The sequence below is a fragment of the Sus scrofa genome, chromosome 1, assembly GCF_054392235.1.
Source record: "Sus scrofa isolate SSC_HxYL_T2T_F1_AM1 chromosome 1, Sscrofa_HxYL_maternal_Yorkshire_Landrace_v2.0, whole genome shotgun sequence".
Lineage (NCBI taxonomy): Eukaryota > Metazoa > Chordata > Mammalia > Artiodactyla > Suidae > Sus > Sus scrofa.
In genome coordinates, this window is record NC_139383.1 from 225,451,929 (window position 1) to 225,477,882 (window position 25,954).

The 25,954-nt window shown below is 39.2% G+C and overlaps 1 long non-coding RNA gene across 2 annotated transcripts in view; it reads right to left on the reverse strand.

Annotated features, from left to right (window-relative positions):
• The window catches only part of LOC110255532 (uncharacterized), a 450,230-nt gene that overhangs the window by 143,066 nt on the left and 281,210 nt on the right, over positions 1-25,954 (reverse strand). The gene's annotated exons all lie outside the window — the stretch shown is intronic.

A 25,954-nucleotide genomic window follows, 5' to 3' on the forward strand; every position in this document is an offset into this window, starting at 1 on the left:
AGCACAATCCCTGAAACACTATCCAAACATATTTATCAGTTCATTTTTTTTTTTAATTTACCCAATAGTTACTGAATGCTTACCATGTGCCTGGTATTGTTCTAGGTGATGGTGATATGACCCGGAACAAAATAGATAATGTATCTCCAACCTCATGAAACTTAGATTTTAGTGTTAAAGGAAGAAAAAAATAGACAAAATATATAGTAAGGTGGTTGTTGATGAGTACTCCAAAGAAAAGTAAAGCAATGGAAGAGGTTGTTAAATGCAAAGGTGGCAGGGGTGGGAGGAGTACTGACCAGAGAGTCTTTGGCAGCCTGTGGTAACAGAGATAAACAAGGATAAAGATTTAATGAGATTAGTCTTGATGGTCTCAAGGAGGTAGTAGTGGTGATGCCATGAGTTTTGAGAGCAGGAGGAAGAAGTGGGGCCCTTGCCAGAATAATGAAAAGTTTGGAGGTTCCCTTTTCAACTTCTATACATATAGATGCCAAGTCCAGAAAAGAGCTAGAGTTTCTGACTGTCCTTTTGACTTGCAACCAGAAGCATGGAGACAAACCAGACGGCATTTTAACTGAATCCCAGGCATAAATTTAATTGGTTTTCTCCATCATACTCTTCAGGTATTTTTGGTTTGTTTGTTTTTCTCCTTTTTTTGACTCAAGTAGAAATTCCCAATAGCATCTGTAGTCCATTAAGATGTCCTTTCTTAAGGCTATTACTGCTTCTCTATACTCTCTTCACCCTCAGGTGAAATTTCTGCCTTATGATTTGTTGGACTGAAGACTTTAAAAATCTGTGAATTAAAGACCTCTTTGAAGAATGTTCCTTCTGTGTTGATTTTCTTTTTCACTTTCCTTCATGCTTTTATCCTCTTAACCCCACCCAGATAACCATCTGGACTATGGTATGAATGCAACATAAGATATATCTTTTGTTCAGCTATCTATGGTAAGTGGGTGATCTTTGTTCAGGTGACAGCTAAGAATTTTTCTTTAACAGAATAGATTTTAGAAATTTCCATTATTTTATTAACACCTATAATACCTAAATCCTCCTTGCAATGAGAAAAGGAAAGTAGAGAAGTGGGTGGCCCCAGTTCTGTCTCTGAGCTCTAGGTATTAAAGTTCTATGTATGTTTTTGAGACCAGAACAAGTTTTAGTTAGTGAGTTTTCCAATTATTAGTAAATCATTATCATCAGTTTTATAGTAATTGTCATTTTTATTACTTTATGTAGGCATAGTAATAAGTGCTATGTGTGTATTACATTTACACATACTACATTTTATTATGTAAGAGTGGAGTAGGCACATATTATCCTCATTTTATATATAAGAAGGCTCCTAGAAGCTTATAATTTGTCTAAGTTTATATTGTTAAGAAGCAGTTGTTTTGCTCACTAATGTATCCCAAAGACATGCAGTACAAGCTACTCAGACATTAAATAAGTATATGCATATAAATGTGTGTATAAATAAATAAATAAATAAAATAAACAGAGTATTTGTGTTTAAAATTGATGCTCCTACATCCTAAATCCTCAGAAAATTGGTAGTTCCTACACAAACATGATTATTTTAAACTCTAAACTTCCTATACTTAACACATTTGCCAACAGTGTTCATTCACAATTTAGTCGTAATTGTCCACTTAGTTAACAGTGGATAATACACACAAGGTTCTTGCCATTACTGACTTTACTGCTTAGCAGACAGTAACTTGAGAGCCCACTACAGATTTTTAAAAGGATTTTAAAAATTGATTGCCTTCCATCACCGTGGGCTTGTCTTAGACCAATGGGTTCTCAATCAGGCAGTTTTGTCCCCCAGGAGATATTATACAATGTCTGAAGATATTTTAGGTTGTTAAAACAAGGGAGGAGGTTCTATTAGCATCTAATGGATACAGCCAAGGATGCTGCTAAACATCCATCAAAGAACAAGTCAGCCTCACACAACACGGAATCATCTACCCCAAAGTGTCAGAGTACAGAGGCTGCAGATGCTGCCCTAGACAAACTAGAAATGATGCAGAGGTGGCTCATTTTCCTGATCTATCTTTCAGTATCAACCTCTTCACCCCACCATAACTTCTATGTAGACAGACATATATATATTTCCAGGGCCCTTATGTTCAGCTCTCCTCTGGGAAGCCTTTGTTTAACAAGAACTCATTCTCCAGACCCCTTCAAAAACTCATTTCTCTTTTGATCCTACTGAAAGAGGCTTGCAAGATGATTGACTAACCAATCTCATATATTAAGTACTTTCAACTTAGCTTTGAGCTTAAAATGAATCATACAGGCCAATTACCCACTGAATGGAGGAGGTCTAAAAAAAGTTTAGAATAATATTTTTCTCTCATTTCCCCCCCAGAGTATAATATCTTATTTTCATTGGCCAAACAAAGCGCATCCTCCAACCTTGTCATCTAAAATGAAAGTATCCCAAGGGGCCCACCAGGATAGCAGGTGGATGGTATAATTCAGTCAGAAGATAAGGAAAGAAGTTTAATCTCCCCAAATTGCCAAGAATTTTCCCCTGATTAGGAAATAGAATTCTGAAACTCTGCATAATTTAAAAATATTTCATGTGCTAATGGAAAAGGACTGAGAATAGAAATAAATCTCTGCTATAAATAATCAATGCTATCAAAATGTCATGGTAAAACACTCCTCTGATAGGGACAAAGACAAATCATTTTCTAGGGTTTTATCTGGAGAGCATCAGGCTGTGTGTGCACCAGAATGACTTCTTATTCATTTTGCTTATTTATTAGTTTGAATATCTGTCTCCAACAACTTCTGTTAATGACTATCCAGATTTAAAATGAAATGCTGTATTTGTATATATATGCATATAATATATACCCCATTCATGTGTGCATGCACACACACACACATATAAACTGCAGCAAAATTGCACCAAAGAGACATGGAAAAAATAGTAGCTGTTGATGGGCAATTGAGAGGGTGGTACCACTCTCAAAGTTCTAGTTGATGCTACAATTATTTAATATGTTCATCTTACTAAAAGATTCACTATTATTTAAAAACAACGTTTGTCTTATTCATCTTTCTACTTCATTTGCTCAGCACAGTGGCCAGCATATAGTAAGGGCTCAATCAATACTTATTGCTACCATGAATGACTACATGAGTTCATTCATTTTGATTTATAAATACCAAGTCTCCACATTTCCTGACAGTGTGAGATTAGAAACAGAAAGAAACACACACACACACACACAAAGGAAAAGAATGATGTATGCTAGGAATGTAACATTCCAATAAGAATAATTCGGTAAACTATAATACAACTTAGATTAAATCAGAGGGAAGAACAAGCTGATATAAAATGGAATTATTAGAATAAATTAATGAAAGAAGGAAGGAAGAAATAAATGAATGAGTAAGTGAGTGCATGGCCATTTGTGCTCTTCCAAGTAATCCAAATTTGAGTGCCCATGCTGAGATGCTCCCTTTGGTCCTGGGGTTGTAAAGATGAGTAAAACAAAACCACAGCCTTTACAAGAGGTTGGAGTTGGAGAGTGCTCCTCAGCCTTTGGCTGCACATTTGAATCACCTGGAGAGAATTTTAGGTACTAATACTCAAGTACTTGTCTGCTCCCAGAGCAATTAAACCAGAACCTCTGGGAAGGAGGCCCACTCAAGCATCAATAGTTTCTAAAGCTCCCAAGGTGATCTCAATTACAGTCAAGGCTGAGAACCATGGGTTTCCAGCCTAGCGGAGAAAAGTAATAAAATCAAGTTCATTGAAGAAAGGTCTGTAGAACATACCTTCAGAAAAGGACTGAATGGGAACTAGTATTTATGCAGCATCTACTCTATCCTAAGCAAGGTGCCCTGTGTTTTATTTCTGTCTCATTTCACTCTCATGGCATCCCTAGGAGGTATTATTATTCACAATTTAAACACCAGAAAATTAAGGTATAGATGGTAGAGACAAAATCCTTGCTATAAATGAATTCTCAAGAAACCACAAAAAAGACAGATCCTAAGAAAGAGATATTGTGGGGAAAAGAGGAAGTTCAAATGGAACTCAGGAGACTTGAGTTCATATCTAATTGCTGTCACCGATTGGATGACAGTCGCTTGACTTGTTAAGGTCACTAGAAATGGGAGTAACAAGGTTAAAATCTAGAATCCTATAATTTTAGTGAAAGTACCCTGGAAACAAATTTAATAGCAATGTGGTAGCTGCAATCAAAGAGGGTTAAGAGATGTCACAGATAGAGGTCTGGCCACCAGTCTAGGCTTCAAGAGGTATTAGAATCTGGCTGAGGTTGCCACAGTTTACAGTTAGTCCTTGACTTTCTAAATTCAAAAATATACCTGTGAGGATACTGATTTGGCTCTGATGGTTTGATACATAATGATTCAAGATTAAAGAGTCTGATGTATACACCAGTCTGCCAAAGTATTTCTATATAAAATGAGAAGTGTTTCAATTAATTTTATTCAGGCCAAGGTCACTTGGTATATAAATCAAATCAAAGCAGGTGGTGTGAAAGAATTTTCTTTTTGGTCCCTACAGCATTATTTACTTCTTTTGCCCTGCAAGGACTATGTACCCTTCCCAGAATAGAACAGATAAACACTCTTTTTTTTTTTTGAGATTTCTTATACTACATTCCATCAATTCCATATCTTTCTATTAATATTGTCTTTTTATACTACACTTGCTATTTCAGCTTTCCATTAATCAGCTTCAGCTGTTTCACTATAAAAGCTTTAGTTTATATCTGATTGTGTTACACCTTTAATCATATAATTACAAAGCATCAAGTTACAGGCTCAGCTGTGTTCATAGATTCAAGTTCATTCCACATCAAGTTCTTGAAGGAAACAAAAATAGAACTGAGAGGAGACAAAGGATCCTTGTCCAGGCTCTTCCTCCAATGTCTGTACCACTTTGGGCAAATTATTTAATATTTCTGAGCATGAAGACTCTCTTTGTGAAAAAGGGAGAAAAAGATTACCACTATCTCTTTTTGCCTGTAAAATTTTTAAATAATACATTAATTTAACCGCACCGTAGACACAGAGGAATTTAGTAATATGTTTTTCCCAATTTTCCACCTGATCATCTTGACTGGGTTTGATATACTCAGACAATCTCTAAAACTGAATTACTGCAACAAATCACCAATCTCATTTGCTTTACTTAAATTTTCCTTAATTGCACTTTCAACTTTCTCTTAACATTTTGAAGGTATTTTTCTCTCTCCCTCAGCTTCCAACAACCCTCTGTACAGAGCTCTATAATTTCCCATGATCTTTTAGAACCTCATGTAAACTTGGTGATGTCTCTAAGAAAGAGGCAGACTATGTGGTAGTGTTATTTCCACTTCCCAAATGACAGATAAGTAACACAGTGGGTAGGTGATGGACTCAAGTAGCTTTCTCTTGATTCCAAGTGTTCTCTCCACTGAGCTGTGAGTTTCTTGACTCTCTCCACTTTCACCAATTTGTATGAGGCTCTAGGCAGTCATTCCATCCCCTGGGTTCTACTTTTCCCTTTAAAGCGAAAGCTTAGAAGTTGCTTCTCCGTGACCCTTAGCTTTGGTGAGATGTTTTAGGGCCTAAGAGGGCATAAAAATGGAGAAAGACTGAAAAGCATAAAACAGATCAACTAAAATTAATTAAAGAGTCTCTGAATCAGTCCCACAGGCATAAAGTTTAAGGGGTTAGGGGTCTTTTAATCTAGAAAGAAAGAAGACCAAGCAGCAAACTCATTAACTCTCTTTCTCCACATGCAGGGTTAGGACAAGGGACAGTGAACAGCTGTTCTCAGAACTAAATGTTAGAGACTATGTAACCACAGGGATTTAGATCAGAGCTTTCTTACTGCAAGGATAATTAAGCATGAGAACAGAACTCAAAAAGCAAGTTTCCTGTGTAGTCACTACTCCTGATAAAAGCCTTCATTCTCATAGGCAGGAGAAGGGGCGGGGGGAACACAGGTGATAGAAAGATTTATCTTACCCCCACCTTGGGTGATATAACAGCTTCTTGGGGTAGCAGAGATGAGGGGAGAATAGTTTTGAATGCATACTCAATACTACAGTATTATGTATTTGGAAAAATCAGATGGCTTTATTATTTTCATAGTGTAAACTATAACAGTCAAGTGTATCATGAGCAAGGAGGAATCTTAATGGAGTGGTGATAAGAATCACAGTAATAGTTTGTGTTTATAAAATGAGTGCAGAAGTAGGGAGATTGTTGGAAGAAAAAGGAAGGAAGGAAGGAAAGAGTGAAAGAAAGTGAAAGAAAGGGGGAAGAAGGGAGGAAGAGAATGGAAGCATCTTGGTGGGGTTTGTATTTTGGTTTTGTTTTGTTTTGTTTTGTCTTTTTAGGTCTGCACCCACAGCATATGGAGAGTCCCAGGCTAGGGGTCAAATTGGAGCTACAGCCCCTGGCCTATGCCACAGCCACAGCCACACCAGATCTGAGCCACATCTGCAAACTATACCACAGCTCACAGCATCACCGGATCCTTAACTCACTGAGCAAGGCCAGGGATCGAACCTGCAACCTTATGGTTCCTAGTTAGATTCGTTAACCACTGAGCCATGACGGGAACTCCAAGAATGGAAGCATCTTGATGCCTGCTTACATCCTGTTTCCAATGACAGGTAGAATCAGCTTGGAGGCAGAACACCAGACTAGAAGTCCAGACCTCTTCCCTATTGTGATACATGTAACAAGAGGGGATTGAATAATGGGCCCCCATAGAATAAAGAACAAGTAACAAAGAGGTATCAGGGCTGAGGTTTACTCAGTAAAAGTAAAGCTTAAGTTTCCTTGAGCACAAGAAATAAAGAACACGAGTGTAGAAAGAATTAAAAAGGATAGGAAAAAAAAAACCCTCAGCTTCCTGTCAACACAGGATGTGGTATACCTAACCTCATACAATTTTTTAATCAATATACAAAAGACCACACACTAAGTATTAAATAGAGCTATAATGTATTTATCAATAATAGAACCATGGAAACTGTTCCTTAAAATCTAGTCTTTGCACATATGAAGTACATTTTTGGTCACTTGAAACTGCTATGGACATGCAATTAAGAAATGTTTTTTTCCCAAAATGACCCTGTTTCCACCCCTGTGTGAAGCAGATGCATGGAAAGTTTCAAATTTTAAATTTACTCTGTGTTGAGGTTATCCATGTGCAAAAATAATCTTAAATGATTTTTTCAGCATAAAGCTGAGGGTCAGCTTCTTTTACTTCTTCTTCAGCTGCCCAAGTGTCAGAAACAGCTGAACAGATGTTTCTCTCAACATTCAACAACCAGAAAAACTCACCTTTGGGATGAAATCAAGCATGAACATTTAAAGCCCAAAGGATAATTTTTCAGCAAGTTGCAAGCAAGTGGAACATGTTAGGGAGGCCACTGACTATGAAATCTCAGGAGTGGATCCCTCTTGGCAAAGAAACTGATGGCCAAGCCAGGTTAAGTCACTGTACTTACTCAGAATGTACAACATGTATATGATAAGAAGACATGGCATCTGCTTTCAAGTGGATTGGATCCTAATGAGCAATCAAACAACAATATGAATCAGCAAAGGCCAATTAAATTCTATCTTTTTATCATTTTTTTTTAATTTGGCTGCAAATGAGTGACTTACCTGCCTGGTAGATCCTATTTGGGAAGAAATGCAAGATGCTATCTCTGTGTTGTGTCCAAATTGAAGAATGCTCAAGATACTATAGATTAAGCATGAGTTGAATGCTACTCAAGGTGCTACCTGTGTGTTACATGCAAGTTGAAGGATGCTCAAGGGACCACTTGTACACATGTTGAAGGATGTTGCAATGATTCATTTTACATGTCAACTTGATTGAGACATGGGGTGCTCAGATTTTGGTCACACATTGTTCTGGATATTCTTGTGAGGGCATTTCTGGATGAAATTAACATTTGTATTGGTAAGGTAAAGACTTTTATCCTCTATAATATGGGTGGGCCTCATCTAATTAGTTGAAGGCCTACACAGAAAAAGACTGTCACCCACCCCACCCTCCTCCCAAGTAAGAGAGAATTTGCTAGAAAACTGCCATCAGACTTCATCAGCAACATTGGCTTTTCATGCCTGGTGATCCTTGAACTTGCAAATTGGCTCTCTTCCTGGGTTTCCAGCCTGCTGGCCCACCTGCAGATTGGATCTGAAAGCCTTCATAACCACATGAGCCAAGCTTTTATTATCTATCTATCTATCTACCTATCTCTCTATCTACCTACCTTCCTACTGGTCTATATATATCCTATTGGTTCTGTTTCTCTGAAGAACCCTAATACAGATGCTATGATACTGTGTGTTAAATGTGAGTTGAAGGATGCCTTTCTTGTCTCCCTCTTTTTTTTCTACTGACACCCCACCCCCACTGCTACATGCTGCCTCACAAACTAAGACTTGCCCTGATGCCCAGCCTAGCATGACATCCCCAAAGTCAGCCAATCCTTGGGTTACAAAACAAGGTCAGGACACATCTAACACAGTCTCGAGTATAATACTCATAGATAAAAGAAATAGACAAGTAGTTAAGAGGGCCAGGTTCTAATGCTGCTCTGTGATAATTCAAAATGGATTAAACTTGAGAAAGTTCTACAGTAACCACTGTGGGTTTTAGCTTTGATTAGTAAAATAATGAGGGTGTTTGAAGAAACCATGTATAATTTCTCAGGCAGAATATAAAAAGGGAATTTTAGGGAATGAGAAGCCCTGATTTCCCCCCACTCCACTTTCCCTTCAGGCCTTGTGGTCCTCTAAGACCTCTGTGCTGAATCTGGGGCCTGACAGTATGAAAACCACTATTTTAAATACTCACAAAGAGTAGGTTCTTTTCCAAGTTCTGTGGCTGACTTGCTAGATAACAGACCAAGCCTTACTTGACCAACCTGTGCATTGGTGTCTTCAACAAGGAAACTCAGATGCAGATAGGCTCATGCTGGCCTGCATCCCAGCAATCTTGGAGCAGCCTTGGGAGGCTACATTAGGCTCTACCTACTAAGTGCCTTGAGCTTCCAAGAAAAGAAGGACAAGTTATGGGTAGAGGTGATGGAAGGCTACCTGAGGCCTGACAACCTCACTGATTGAAACACACTGCCCTAATTACTGCAGACAATAGTGCTCCTCTGAAAAGAGTCTGTTTAGACATTACAGTCCAAGGAAGGGCATTTTCAGATAAGAAGGATGATTTAAGAGTCAAGAATATAGTAATTTATTTGAGGGTAGAGAAAAAGAGGTGGAAAAAAATGCCTTTCAAATGATCAGCTCTTCCCCAGGGGATGTTTACTTAATCTTCCCAAACTGAGGAAGGCAGTTTAACTGTTCATGATTTTATTCACTTGACAAGGCAAAACATTGTTGCTTCTTCCCTCTCCCTAACCCTCAATACAATGGACTGCTCAATCTTGACCAAAGCATTCCCCACCCTGAGGCTAGAATGATCTTTCCAAAACACAAATATGGCTACATCACTTCCCCACTTAAAGTACTATAATGGATTTCCATTCTTATGGGCCGTAGAGACTTTTAAGTGTTTGCAACCTGGTTTACTGAAAAGGTGAGCCTAAGGTGGCTCTTGCCTTTGTCTCCAAGTCTCCTTTATTGCCAGCCTTCCTAGCTACTGTCACACAGGAACAGGCTCTCCCACCTCTGGCACTTCTAATTTGTCATATTCTTACTTAGAACAACGTGCCCTTTGCAGACACTCTCTGTATCAGTCTTCAGTGTCCAGCTGAAAACACATTTTTTCAAAGGATACATTTTCTCACACCTGGACTGTGCGATTGCCCTGCCTGTGACTCCATGTGTCCCCTGCTATAACGTTCATCTACTTAGGGTTAACACCTGTTAACTGTCTTTTCAGCCACACTCTTAAGTCCCCTGAGAGAAGGTGTATTATCTGTCTTGTTTTTCATCATAGTAGTTAGAAAGTTCTGAGCACTGGAGAGTTCAATGAATGAGTGAACCCATTTCACTCCAGGAAAGAGAAGCTCGAAAGGGGAAGGGAACACAGAGAAACAATTCCAGAGGAAACTCAAGAGAGTTTTGTCTTCCCTCCCATGGCTTTTTGGGAGAGTAGATTGTACAAAGCTGAGGTTGTTGTGAAGATGTGTAAGCACAGGGAAGGAAGGGCATTATAGGAGTGTTATCCTGAGGGTGAGAAAGAGAAAGACAGAGAGAGGTAAGAAGAGATAAGATGTAAAGGTCATAGGTACTACATTGTCTAGGGCCCTGAGCACAATTTCCAGTAACAGACAGCACTATTATTAATGTTATCTTTCACATATTTAAGACTTGATCTTATTGTAAAAGTTTAGAGAGGTTTTTGCAATGTATATTTTGTTTTAGCTAGTCTCTTGCTCAGCTAAGTCAAGTCAAAAGCAAAGCTATATGCCCAGTTGAACTTACAGGATGGAAAAGTCCTCTACTAAATATACTTGTAGGTCCTATGATGCTTTTGAAGATTCATGGCTCTTATAGGACTGTTCTGCCAGAGGCATGCTTAGGAATCAATAGGAGCAATTCTGACCTTTTTAAGTGAGTGTCTCAAAGACATTCTAATTTACATTTATAGCTGAAAAGATCACTCACTTAAGTTGTCCCGTTTGAGAAAACAGAGAGACTAAATAGAAAAATAGGATTTAGTCCAGGGGTATGAAGGCTGCTGCACTTGAACACAACAGAAAAGAAAAGACACTCAAAGAGAAGGCAGCAGCATCTGAGAGTAAAGGAAAGGCTTCACTCACCAAAGTGCTCAGGAAGCCCTTCTTCCATGTGTTCAAGATGAGTTCCTTTCAAGCTGAGAGTTTCAATTTATTAGTGGGTCATGAATCCAATTTGGAGGGTGGAGAACCACATTATTCTTGTTCTTGTTGATGGTGTTTTATACTTTTAAGGACTTTTCTACATTAAAAAATGTTTAGAAATTAATTCTGTTGCATTTTTACTTTTTCATAGATGCTAAAGGTAATTATTATTTTATAAGTTTTTCAGTTATATCTACTGAGTGTGTCTGTCTAGAGTAGTGATCTAAAATATACTTATTTGGGGGATCAGGATGTGAAGCACTGCGCTTATATGGTTGTGATACAGCATCCTCTACTCTCTGGGATCAGGCTACAAAAGGACTTGGGCTGAAACACAGATGATCTCTTGTATCACATTCCCAGTCAATTTGGATGAAAGCTGATTGTTATTAAAATTTTAGTGCCATGGTCAGAGAGATTAAGAAAAAGGCACCAACTAAGAAAAGATGGTGAAATATCTCAATATCAAGAAACGGAGAGAAGTTAAGTCAAAGAGGCAGAGCAGGGGCAAGTAAGCACTACCAAATTAGCCATCTTGGGTTTAGTCAGCTCTAGTGGAGGTGAGACATTCATGGAAGAATCCTGGAGTGCATGTAGGAATGAGCATGTGGATAGACCTACAAGGTCCTCAGGCTTCTGAGGCAAGCGGATTTCTTTTTTTTTTTTTTTTTTTTACTTAATTTTTTTTTTTTTTTTTTTTTTGGTCTTTTTAGGGCCACACCTGCACCATGGGGAGATTCCCAAGCTAAGGGTTGAATCAGAGCTGCGGCCGCCAGCCTACACCACAGCCATAGCAATGCCAGATTCAAGCTGCGTCTGTGACTTAGACCACAGCTTGTGGCAATGCCAGATCCCTAACCCACTGAGCAAGGCTAGGGATGGAACCTGCATCCTCATGGATGCAAGTCAGATTTGTTTCCACTGAGCCACAGTGGGAACTCCTGGAGCAAGAGGATTTCTTACTGTGCAAAAGAGCTCTGCAGAAATGATGAGACTACCTTTTTTTTTTTTCTTTTTTGTCTTTTTGCCTTTTCTAGGGCCGCTCCTGTGGCATATAGAGGTTCCCAGGCTAGGGGTCGAATTGGAGCTGTAGCCACCAGCCTATGCCAGGGCCACAGCAATGTGGGAGCCAAGACACTTCTGTGACCTACACCACAGCTCACCACAACACCGGATCCTTAACCCACTGAGCAAGGCCAGGGACCGAACCCACAACCTCATGGTTCCTAGTCGGATTCATTAACCACTGTGCCACGACAGGAACTTCGGGACTACCATTTCTATTTAATTACCCTATTCTACAAATTGGATCTAAGCAGAGAAAAAGGCACCCCAGAACATTAAGGTACATGAGCCAGGAGAGTCAAACTGAGTGTAAACATGTCATGGATTAGGCTACAGTATAGAGCAAAAAATTCTTATCTAAGTAAGAACTGGGGAAATGTGGGCCCATTCCTTCCCTATGCTATGGGACTTGTCCAAGCTATGCATTGTAGAAAATGAGTGTTTGGGGATTTGAAAGTAAAAGAGGCTGTCTTCTGGGAGTCCCATGGATATCCTTTCCCAGAAAGTTTATTATAAGGCTTCACAGGAGGTTTTGCATACTCATAAATGTTATTTTTCTCCACAAACTATGACTGTCCCCTCTATCCAGGATAATCTGGCCCACAAGTGGTAAATGGAGAAAATGGAATGCCTGAGAAATGGCTCACAGTGGCAACTATAGGTGGTAAGAAAGGCAGACACACAAGTTATCCAGGCCATGCAATGTCCACCTATGCCATGATCTCACTGGTAAGCTAGATCACCATCAGAAGCTATTTGGATGAGCTTGTTCTCGGAGCAGAGGATTGAGTTGTTGAACTTGATAGATTTTTTTTTTTTTTTTTTTTGCTCAAATTTGGGTGGCCTTAAGTATCTGTCAACAAGAAATAAACCAAACAGAGGTACTAGATAAAAGTTTAAAGACCAGCACCATGGTCTTCTCTGTCCATTTCTCCATCATTTGCTAGTCTCTGCCTTTGCTGTCACTCATTCTCCGTCTTTCTCCCTTTTTCCAATCCCTTCTTCTCTAGAAATTATTTATAAGGACTTCCAAAAACATAAACAACTCGTACACAATTTAAAGAGAACTTTAACAGATGTCTGTGAGTTCATTCCTAAGTACCCAGTGGGTCTGCAACAGTGTATAGAACCATGCTAACATCACATTATCACTGCATATTCATCCTCCTGGAAAAAGCATATCTATTTTCCAGTCAAAAGCATTTCATGTTTTATGTTTTTTGTCTCTTTAAATAACAATTTTATAAAGTTGTTGGGTTTATTTTGTTTTTGTTTGTTTTGTTTTTGTTTTCTATGGCTGCACTCATGGCATATGGAAGTTCCCAGGCTAGGGGTCGAATCAGAGCTACAGCCACTGGCCTACTCTACAGCCACAGCAATGTGGGATCCAAGCTTCATCTGTGACCCTACACCACAGCTCATAGCAATGCAGGATACTTAATCCACTGAGCGAGGCCAGGGATCAAACCTACATCCTCACAGATACTAGTCAGAGTCATTTCTGTTATGCCACAACAGAAACTCCCCTTTATAAAGTTTTTCAAAAAGTTGTCTCTGTGTAATCTGCTTAGATAAAATTACTGTTTATTCTAAGTTGTCACAGACTATTCAATATATTACTGTACACATATATTTGTTACTTTGATAAAGTAATTCTCAGTTTATCTTAATTCAACTAAATTAACTCCCATTTAGCTATATTTTTCCATCTCAATAACAAAAATATACATGATAATAAACAAGCTATTCATTAAAAGTTTTAGCGTAACTAAAGTTCAGATCATAGAAAGCAACTTACAATTTCTACTTCTATTATTCAATTACCATATGTGCAATGTTTTTTTTTAATTTTACATTGAAAAAATTTTTAATTTTGCATTTATTATTCTAAGGAAATTTAAGAGTTTATTATATTTTGGTGATTTCCTTTTCTGAATATCTTTTTTTGTTTTTTCTTTTTACAGCAGCACCTGTGGCATATGGAAGTTTCCAGGCTAGGTGTTGAATTAGTGCTGCAGCTGCCAGCCTATGCTGCAGCCATGGCAACATTAGACCCAAGCCGCATCTATGACCTGTGCTGTACCTTGCACCAATGTGGGATCCTTAACCCACAGAGAGAGGCCAGGGATCGAACCCACATTCTCACAGATATTATGTTGGGCTGTTTACCTGCTGAGCCACAATGGGAACTCTCTCTCTATTTTTAAATTAACTTACACTTCATCAGCCCTTGACTTATATACACTCATTTCAAGATTTTTCCCATTGACTCCTCCACAAGTTCAGAGCAAAAGTCAGCCAGCATTTTGCCTAACCATCTGACATGTGCCACCTTGTGGTCAAAGCAATACCATCAGGCATAAAGGTCACAGGCATAGGCATAAAGATGGTGCCGAAAGAAACCACTGACACTACCATCTCAGTAACCTGTCAGTGTCTAGGAATCCAAAGCTGATTGACTATGCAGGTTTCCTGTGCCTTTCCATAAAATAAGGATAAAACATGAATTTCAGATTGAAAGTATTGGAGATGAAACTCAGGGAAGAAAAAAAAAGCAATGCGCTCTAAGCAATCATCTGATTGACCGATACCAGCAAAACCAACATCTAGTTACTCATTTTAACAAAATGCTCTCTAGGGAAAAAAATCAAATGCTAAAGGTTACAATCATGCAAATTATACAATCCATCATGAAATTGTACTTCTCAAAAACAGTCACTTGATTGATTAAGCTCCAAGGTAAAACTGCGGGCAAAACTCTCTATAGTATAGATGCATAGGGCAGAAAAAGCAAAAAAACAGTCACAGGATTAAAATGCTTCTGAATGGTTTTCAAGACCTATTTTTGTTGTTTTTTTTTAGTCCTTACCCAGCACGAATCTATTCCCTTTTTGGGTTTTTTTTTTTTTTTTTGGTTTTTTGGCTTTTTGGATTTTTAGGGCCTCACCTATTGCATATGGAGGTTCCCAGGCTAGGGGTCAAATTGGAACTGTAGCTGCCAGTCTACACCACAGCCACAGCAATGCTGGATCCTTAACCCACTAATTGAGGCCAGGGATCTAATCCAACTCCTCATGGATGCTAGTCAGGTTCATTAACCGCTGAGCCACGACTGGAACTCCAGCACCAATTCTGGATTCATTCTTCAGTGAATCTCCATTTATTCATTCAGCAACTGTATTTTGAATAACTACCATGTGACAGGCATTCTTCTAGGAACAAAGATAAAACAGGAAACAAGGCAACCGAGAGTTTTTCTCTCTTGAACATTAAATGTCAGTGAAGGTAGACAGCAAAAAAGAACAGTAGATTACAAATTCATAAGTTAATTTTAGATGGTGAAAAATGGTATCAAGTAAACAAAGCTGGTGAAGTTCCCACCATGGTACAGAAGGTTAAAGGATCCAACATTGCTGCAGCTGTGGCTTAGGTTGCACCTGGCCTGGGAACTCCCATATGCCATGGGTGCAGCCATAAAAAAAAGGAGAGAAAAGAAAGCAAATCTGGCTATAATAAGATAGAGAATGATGGTGGAGGTAGAGGAGACAATTTCAGATTAGATGGCCAGGCAAGGCTCTTGGAAGGCATGGTTTTTGAGCTCTGGCCTGAATGTTTCTGTCTCTGATATGAGACAGAAAATAGAATTCCAGGCAAAGTGGACAGCAAACGTGAATGTCCTTAAGTAAAACAGAATATTGTGTGGTTGAAGGATCACAAGGAGGCCATCACTCTGGCTGGAAATTATCATGAGAGGGGAGGGGAGTAGTAAGAGATGAGAGTAAAGTTGTAGGCAAGAAGCAATGGTAAAGAATAGTATTTTATATTAAGGGTAAAATCAAGCCAAGAAACCAAAGGAAAGCTTGACTAAGGGCCTGAAATGGTCTAATACATGTTTTAAGAAAAATTACTTTGGCCATTCGATGACGATCAGATCAAGGTTCCAGGATCAGAAACAGGGACACCAGTACAAAGCTTATTAAATTTGTACAGGTGAAAGGTATTTATGAATGGAAATGGGAGAATAGCAGAGGAGGTGAAAAGAGTCAGGTTCCAGAAGTATTTTTAAGATAGAACCAATAGACTTTGCTCATCAATTGGATTTGGTTGAGGAGAGAAGGAAAGGAGCCAAGGCTAATGTTTTCCATGGGAGAATGGGGGAGGGTAACAACAGTTATATCTAGCCACACAAAGTTTGAAGGACCTGTTAGAAAAGTCCTTCTAATCAAGAACTTCTAAAAACCTGGGGTAGTTCTCACCAACTAACTCCTGAATTTGTACCATGAGCAAAGACTGAATATTAAGAACAATGTTTTGGAGTTCCCACTGTGGCTCAGCAGGTTGAGAATCTGATTAGTATTCATGAGAACGTGGGTTCACTCCCTGGCGTTGCTCAGTGGGTTAAAGGATCTGGCATTGCCTTGAATTGAAGCATAGGTCACAGATGTGGCTTAGATCTGATATTGTTGTGGTTATGGCTGTGGCTGGCAGCTGCAGCTCCAAATCAACCCCTAGCCTGGGAAATTCCATATGTCACAGATGTGCCCTGGGAAAAAAAAAAAAAAAAGGTTGTTTTAACTTCTTTTAATTGCTTCTACTCTACTGCTTTACTAAGGAATCCTGGATTGCATGGAATTATAGGAGTATCCATCTATTCCATGAGTGTTTATTGAGATTGGTACTGAGCTGGGGCTCCTGGAACAAGAGTGAGCCAAGTTTACTCTCTAGTGCAGGAGAGAAAAACAAGTCAAATGATCACACAACTGTACAACTACATTCTGTGATATGAAGGGAGAATACAGCAGCTTCTGATCTCACCTGGAAGGCTGGAAGAGGTGTCTGTGAATAAGGAATGTTTGAGCTGAGATCAAAGTATAAGTCACAGTATAAAAACGCTAAAGGGAGAAAAGCAGAATAGCTTTTCAGGAAGAGGAATAAATTACTGCACAAGTCCTTTGGAGAAACTGGCAAGGACCCATATGAACTGACCCCAAAAGAAAAAAGGAAAATGTGGTGGGACATCAGGAAGGAGAAACAAGCAGGGACCAGAGTATACGTGGCCATAATAAGGAGTTTAAGCTTTATCCTAAGGATAGTGGGCAACAGGAAATAACAAAATCAAATCATGCTTTTAAAAAATTATTCTAGTGGTTTATATGTTTAAGTATACACTTACCTTATAGATAATAATATAGATAGGAGTTCCCATCACGGTGTAGCAGAAATGAATCTGACTAGGAACCACAAGGTTGCAGGTTTGATCCCTGGCCTCACTCAGTGGGTTAAGGGTCCAGTGTTGCCATGAGCTGTGGTGTTTCGCAGATATGGTTCGGATCTGGCATTGCTGTGGCATAAGCCTGGGAACCTCCATATGCCATGGGTGTGGCCCTAAAAAGCAAAGAAGATAGATAGATAATCCGAATGTAATTTTACTCTCAGTTTATGAATCATGATGGTTAATGCAGTTTGAACCACTGAGATTTCACTGTGTTCTCAAAAAAAAAAAAAAAAGATTATTCTGCTACACTATGGATTAGAGGCAAGGCGAGAATCAGGACTTTAGAAACACTATTCCTTAAAACAATATTCCACAACCAATCCCACCCCTCAAAACATACACATACACACAAATCCTGTTCTGTAATTCAAAATAAAAGCAATCATGTAACATGATATAAAATTTAATTTCGTGTTTAAATCACCCAAATGAACATGGGTAGTGATATTAAAATAGCTCTTACCCCTTTTCCCCCCTTTTATATATTTATGTGGATGGAGGAGGAAATGTGTCCTCAACTTGCTGGTACTGTAAGCACATGCTTAGATTACCTGTTGATTAATCCACTTTTAAGTAGAGGGAGGCAGTGGTTCAGGTGAGAGATCCTGGTCCCGTGGATGAGGGTGTTGAGAATGAACAAATTGAGGAGGTAAATAGACATATTTTGGTGATGAATTGCTAATAGAAAGATGAGGGAAGGGAGCAAGGATGACCGCCAGGCTGCTGGTTGAGCAACTAGATGAATAATGCTATTCAATGGACAGGGGACAGTGGAGCAGGACATATTTAAGGAAGATTCTTAGTGATCATCTGGCCCAAGTTGAGGAAATGAATGGCATTGAGTGCTTCTCTGACCCATGGTAGACATAGGTTAACCAGAGGAAGCATTCTTTCCTGCTGAGCCTTAGAGTCAGTACTTCAGACAGTCCTATTTACCGCCACAGATTAAGTACAACCCCCTCATTTAGAAGGTAACTAGGAGACCCAATTTAAAAAATACAGTCCTATAGAAAAGGCATTTTATTGTTGTTGTTTTGTTTTGGTCATGTCTGTGGTCTATGGAAGTTCCTAGGCCAGGGATCAAACTCACACCACAGCAATGACCCAAGCCACTGCAGTGACAATGCCAGATCCTTAACCTGATGTGCCAGAAGGGAACTCCCAGAAAAGACATTCTGAATAAAAGTAGCCTCTTAAATTATTTTTTTACTTAACATTTTAATGAAAACATTTAATATAAATTCTGCCTATCTGCTCTATGCTTAACTATTTTCTTGCTTCTGTATTCACAACCTGGAAAGCAATGGCAAACCATCAGAAAAATAAAGATAAATCCACATTAAATAGAAAGTTATTGCTTGAGCATAAATACCAATTAAAAGATGTTAATAAACAGTTGTATGCTCCCATCTGATGTCCTTAGATCTCCTAGTACTGTGTGCAGTGCTGGAAAGAAAATGAGAAATCATATAGTTCATGATTTTGAAGATGAGGACTGAGCTTCACAGAGGTGACACTCCAGACTCAGGGTCACAAAGCCCGTTAGTGATGAAGGCCAAGCAGAAACCAGTGCTTCCGGATTCCCAGATGGGCGACCTCTCCTGTACCTCACTGTCTCCACAAGAACAGAAACACACTCACAAACCCTAATTGGAAGACAAATAGGAAAACTCAGGAGCACTCAACCAGCCGAACTGGGAGTAAGTATTATCCACCACTGTTCGCAATTCCCTACTACACTATTTTTGCATAAGATATGCCTCTTCCTACTATGCTGCCAGTACTCTAGCCAACACTTCATGTCTAATAACCAACCTAACCAGAAGGTAATAGAATTTGTACTCGTACCTCCTTACCATTTTGTAAAAGGGATCGAAAGTCGTGATAGAATGATGATTAAGGATAAAATTCCATCTAATAAAGTTAAATGTTCATATATCCAGACTTACAAAGAGATAAATTAAGAGAGATTACTCAACACCAGACTTTCTTATAGGTTTGCTTTTAAAAGCGTGCTCCATTAGAACTTTCTAAATATTTATAGATCATTAAGTATTTGACATGAAGATTGGGGGTGGAGAGAACAGAGCCTTAAATTAGAGTGTTAAAATATTCAAATCAGTGATGGAAAGGGATTTTTAAAAATAAAAACTATGGAAATTAAATGGTAAAATAATAGAAAAGACAATCTTGGGCATCAAAATAATTTTATATGAATTGAAAGTGCTGGTTCCTTAGGAGGGAGATAGTATTTGCTTGTCTGATCCTTGCATTTTGTTCATCATAATTCAGTGATTTTAAATATAACAACGTTTCGAAGGAGCTCTGGGATATGTGTCCTAGGAACTTGCTGAAATGGCCATGTTTTTCACTTTGGGAATTTTTTTTTTCATTTTAAAGCTGCACCTGCAGCAATGGAACTTCCCAGGTTAAGTGTTGAATCAGAGCTGCACCTGAGGCCTATGTGACAGCCACGACAACACCAGATTCTAGCCACATATGTGACCTATACTTCAGTTTGTGGTAGGTCCTTAACACCCTGAGTGAGGCCAGGAATCGAACCTGCACCCTCAAGGAGATGATGTCGGGTTCTTAACCCATTGAGCTATAGTGGGAACTCCACACTTAGGAATATTTTTACTTTTGTCCTAACCACTGCAAAATTAGAAGATAATGTTTCAAATACAATTATATTTGACACAGAGATGTGCCAGTTTGATGGTTCCTTTTATTAAGATTTCCTCTCAGGAGTTCCCATTGTGGCTCAGTGGTTAAGGAATCTGACTAGGAACCATGAGGTTGAGGGTTCAGTCCCTGGCCTTGCTCAGTGGGTTAAGGATCTGGCGTTGCCATGAGCTGTGGTGTAGGTTGCAGACGCGCTCGGATCCCACATTGCTGTGGCTCTGGTGTAGGCTGGTGGCTACAGCTCCAATTCGACCCCTAGCCTGGGAACCTCCATATGCCACGGGAGTGGTCCCAGAAATGGCAAAAAGACCAAAAAAAAAAAAAAAAAAAAAAAGATTTCCCCTCAAGTGTTTCATATAGTCACTCTCAGAAACTCACACCCAAAACACTCCTACTCAATAGTGTACTTGGTCTTCAAATTACACTCTGCTTTTGGCTTTGTTGAACTTATACAGGTTTTGGGCAAAAGCAATCAAATTTGAGCTATAATAGAGCTTAGAAAGCTTTCCAATGAAAAGGACAAACAACTAAGCTTGACTTTTTGATGCATGTTGTCTATGATCATTTCTAAACATTTGGAACTAATAGAATGCAGCCCCTTTAAGAAATGAGCAAGAAAAAGTGGATCCTTCTCTAGGTTGGAAGTTCATATTTTGTTGCTTAAGAACAGTGGTTTAGGAATAGTGGCAGTTCATGTTTTGTTGTGAAATAGTTAAAAAACACTTGGAGGAAAGGAAGGGAAAAGAGGTTTGGAAATCCAAATTCGGGGGAAATTGGCTTAGATGGGAGAAAAAGTGAATGTTTGAGGTCATTTAATGCTCAAAGCACATAACAAAACATGGCAACTAAATGCAAAACATGATCTGGGCTATACCCTGATACAAGACAGAGAGAGATAGAGAGAGGAAACTGGAGGAAGCTGGAGAGGAAACAAGAAAAGAAGAGAGTAAAAAAATGTAGGGGGAAATAAAAAAAGGAAGAAAGAGAGACAAATACTACAAAGTACACCTGGGGTAGATAGTTGAAATTTAAATAGCATTATATCAATGTCAGATTCCCTGAACCAATATACTATAATATATCTTTGTTCTTCAAAGATACATGTTGACATTTAATGGTGAAGGGCCAAGATGTCTATAATGTAATTTAAAATGGTTCAGAAAATAATAATGAGGAAATAATAATAAAGACACAATTAAATTGATAAAGCAAATACATACAGCAAAAATCTAAACAATTGATGAGTATAGGTGAAAAGCATCCAAAAGTGCATTGTATTTTTCTTACAATTCTTCTGCAAGCTTGAATTTGTTCAAGATAAAAAAAGTTCACTGAAAAATTCATATAGCAAAGAGATATTAAGGAATTAAATAGCCCTTGTAGTTTAAATATAAATTAAGAGAAGAAAAATCTGAATAAATTCATAGATGTTATTTCTTTCCTCAAATTGTCTGAAATGTTTCTCTAAAGACATAGGAAAAATAATGGTTAGTTAATGCATTCAAACAAAGGTCATATAGATGCTGTTTAAAGATATTGACTTAGGGAGTTCCCGTTGTGGCTCAGTGGTTAACAAATCTGACTAGGAACCATGAGGTGGTGGGTTCAGTCCCTGGCCTTGCTCAATGGGTTAAGGATCTGGTGTTGCCGTGAGCTGTGGTGTAGGTTGCAGATGCGGCTTGGATCCCGCATTGCTGTGGCTCTGGCGCACGCCGGCGGCTACAGCTCTGATTAGACCCCTAGCCTGGGAACCTCCATGTGCCACAGGTGAGGCCCTGGAAAAGGCAAAAAGATAAAAAAAGTAAAAAGAAAAAAAAAGATATTGACTTAGGAGTAAGGGTGTCTAAGTTCAAAATGTGGATCTGCCATTACTTGAGCTTTGGCAAATTATAGAAATACTCCAGGCCTCAGTTTCTTCATTTATAAAACAGGGGTAATAAGTTGGTAAGATTGTTTTAAGAGTCAAATGAAATAATCTCTAGTAAGTGCTTAGAACATACCTGTCACATGGTAAGCATTCACTAAGTGTAAAATATTCTTATTTTAAAATACAAATTAGACAATTGTAGCTAAAAATATGAATAAAATTAGAAAATCAATTTTAAGATAAAGAAGACAAAAAAGAAGACTACCATGACTAAATGTTTATTCCCCCACCCCCACCAAATTCATATGTTGAAACCATACCCTTCAAAGTGATAGCACTAGGATATAGGGCTTAGGGATGTGATTAGGTCACAAGGATGGAGCCCTCATGAAAGGGATTAGTGCCCTTTTAAAAGAGGTCCCAAGAGCTCTCTTTCCCCTTCTGCCATGCAGAACTACAGTGAAAAGACAACTGTCTAGGAAGCTAGTTCTCTCCAGATAGTCATCTGCTGGTGCCTTTGGCTTTGAGTTCCCAGACCTCCAGAACTGTTAGAAATAAATGTTTCTGGTCTATAAGCCATGCAGTTTATGGTATGTTTGCTATAGAAGCTAAAAAGGACTAAAACATAGACTAGAGTTAACATAGATGTTAGAGATATGCTTCAAATTTAGATCTGAGCACCTGAACACCAAATTTGGATCTGAGCACCTGAACACCAAAGCACCTGAACACCAAAGAGGATGCAGACAACAGGATCTAGATAGATAGATAGATAGATAGATAGATAGATAGATAGATAGATAGATAGATAGATAGAGATTTATTATAAAGAATTGGCTCATGTGATTATGGAGACTGAGCAGTGCCAAGATCTGTAGTTCACCAGCCTGAGAACCAGGAGAACCAATGGTGTGAGTTGCTGTCAGAGAACAAATGCAGGAGAAGAATGACCCCAGCCTAAAGACCACCAGGCAGAGAGTGAATTCTCCCTTGCTCAGCCTTTTGTTTTTTTTTCAGCCTTCAATAAACTCAGTGAGGTCCACCCACATAGAGGAGGCCAATCTGTTTTACCATCAAATCAATTCAAAGGTTAATCCCATCCAGAAACATCCTCACAGACACACCTAGAACAATGTTTAACCAAATATTTGGGCACCCCATTGCCCAGTCAAGTTGACACATACAATTAACCATCACAGGATGATTCATAACTATGCCTCAAGGGAGGTAACACTTGTCCTAGCATTAAATTCTAAAAGAATTAATTTAGGAAGCACTGCATATTCTAGAGAAAATGTTCTGAGCTAGATTTCTTCCATAGATAGAATCATGGGTTTGATTTGGCTTTGAAAAAAAGAGTTTTCTGATAAAAGCTAAGGGAATATCATTACAAGAAAATTCAGTAAGATATAATTCTGGAAGCAGCTAAGGTAAAAAGAGTTCCACTGTGTATTATGATGAGAATAACCTGATCCAAGAATAGAACCTGTAGTATCTAGAGGAGGAGGAGAACAGCAGATTCTTTGAATGATGCTTCATTAATCTCTCTTCTTTTAACAGGGCTTTGTGAAAGAGAAAATGGCAGATAATTACAGATTTTACTCTGTGCAAGGCCAGAGGGGAGTGTTTTGTGTTGCTCCGAAAGGTGGATCCTTTTGTTTAAGAGCAGGGTTGTGACTTGCATGACCCTATGAGTATCTCCTTAAATGTTGTGCCCTAGGTGCCTCTCTTGCCTCACCCTAGTCTGGATTCTGTTTAGGAAAAGCAGAAAGTTCAAGAACAAAAACTAATCACATATGTTATTGCCACCATATTTCATATCTGTGACAGCTGTTAGTAGGGGACAAACCATATCCCCCTGACCAATAAAACAAAACAAATTCCATTCAGAGAGTAGATGGGGCAGACAGTGGATCAAGAATACCACCTTCTGTTTAATGATTACATTACAGTAATGATTCATTTCCCAAAGATAGAAGTGCTTTCAAACTACAGATCATTGTTACTTCTTCTTTTTTTTTTTTTTTTTAAATGCTCCAGGCAGGGATTAAACCTGCAGCTCTGCAGCAACCAGAGCCACTGCAGTTGGATTCTTAACCCACTGTGCCATAGCAGAAATTCCCACTGTTATTCCTCTTAACAAGAGCTCAGAAGGCCTAGCACTGTGCTTGCAAAGAGGTGGCATCTCCGTAAACTAAATGGTTGTCAATGTACATACTGTACTTAGAATAACACATTTTAAGCTTCAATGCTTTTAACCCCAAAATCACAAACTGGCAGGGTGATTCTCAAAAGCAACCTTCAAGTGCCAAAAACAGAAAAGGAATCCTACCACCCTTCAACCATGCTATTCCCCATCCAAAGCCCTGGGACAGAGAGGCACTTTGTGGCCACCCTAACTACCATCGTGGCTCACATATTTCATTCAGGGACAACACAGACACAGAGAAAGACGAGCTGAACTATCTGAAAGAGTGATGTCTAGTTGGGGAGGTGCAGGCTACCTGGCACGGTCTCTCTCTCACAAAGGTTTGCATCCAAGACCCACAGGTCCCCCAGATAAGCTGAAGCAGCACTCAGTGGGAAGCAAATTTAAGTCCATGGTTTTGTGGTCCTAATGGAAAAAAAGAACTGTTACAGAAAGGAACTGGGTTTTCACAACTTTGGAAGACAAAGAACTTTTGTCAAAATAGAGCAGCTCAGCCCTCAGTGTGCTCTGGACTGGACTGTAATAAAGATGATCTCTCTAATATCTTATATTTATTCCAGATTGCATTAGGAGAAATTTTCATGGTACCAAGAAATGTGGAATGATCTACTGTCCTCATGTATGTCCTGAGTGGCAGTGAGGAGCTACCAATGTAGAGTTACATTTTCCATAGATTAGCTTTTTAGCTAGAAATTATATGAGAGTGTGTGTGTGTGTGTGTGTCTTTATGTGCTTGTTTGCTTTCATTTATTCAGATCATTTCTAAATATTGCCATATGGTAATTGAGTTGTAATGTTGCAGCCTCTCAGAAAGGAAGATGGAGTATGAAACAGGTCTCTAAACAATTCAACTCAGCCAGCGGTGGCCATAAAGGGGAGGGAAGAGGAGGGAAACATTCTATTTACCATCTCTCCCCTTGGAAAAATGTCGTTTCCGGGGAGGTCAGAATCCCACACTTGAGTGCCAGTCAGAATTAGAACAATCTATTCAAATGTCCTTTATGAGCCTGGAACAACTGTGGAGCTCTGTAGAAATTGTGTGGATCAGCAAGTATTTGGAATAAAACAGCTGTGCCTGGTGGTTGCTTTATTCAGTTAACACCGTTAATGGCCCAAAACAGAAAACAGGAGCCTAGGAAACACCTTCCCTTCCTCCCTGGAAAGCCTCCTCCATCCCTCAACCTTGAAGTGGCCCTTTCTGGCACAGGTTCAGAGAGGGTGAATATGCTGGAGGCACAGGTTTTACTGGGGGGTGAGAAGGCATGGGGGGTTGTTCATGTTTTCCTATCCTTTTGCACTCTCCATACCCTTCTCCTATCCCCTCCCCACTCCAGAAAAATTGGAGAATCCTGTGCTACCATTTGTTTAGGAAAAAGGATGGGCAAAGGAAGAGAAGACACATTATAAAATCCTGCTTGTTTTCTTTCTGGTACTTTCCTTATATCTCACAGTGGGGCCAGTGAGTTCCCCAAAGGCTGATTGGCTTTGTGAATTCCAGTCAGCTTCAAACAAAACAAGCCAAAACCAAACCCAGAGCATTCTACCAGGCAGTGAAATTAACAATCCAAAAACAACAGCTGGGGGGCAAAGGAGGGGCAAGGGGGCTGGGGGAGGCCACTTCTGCTCTGGGAGGATAGTGAAGAGCCTCTTTGTATATATACCAATTATTCTGGATGATAAAATGCTACCTGCAATAAAAGGCATGCTCCAATGGCTTCTGCATGCTAATGAGCTCCTGATCCACATTGCCTGGCCTGGAAGGGGGAAGGCACTTAGAAACATCTTGCCTCACCCAAGCTGATTCCCCTCAGTAGCTGCTAACAAATATTTCAGCTAGAAGACTAAGTAATAATTGCTAACTGGCACCAAAAGACTTAATGAGTCTTCTAGAAACAAACGGGTGCAGTAGACTGTCCTTTGTTTAACAAAGTAGCCAACCCAACCTACTTACCTTCCTTAAGCCAGCAAGTTCCCCTAGGAGGACCCTGCTGGCCTGATTA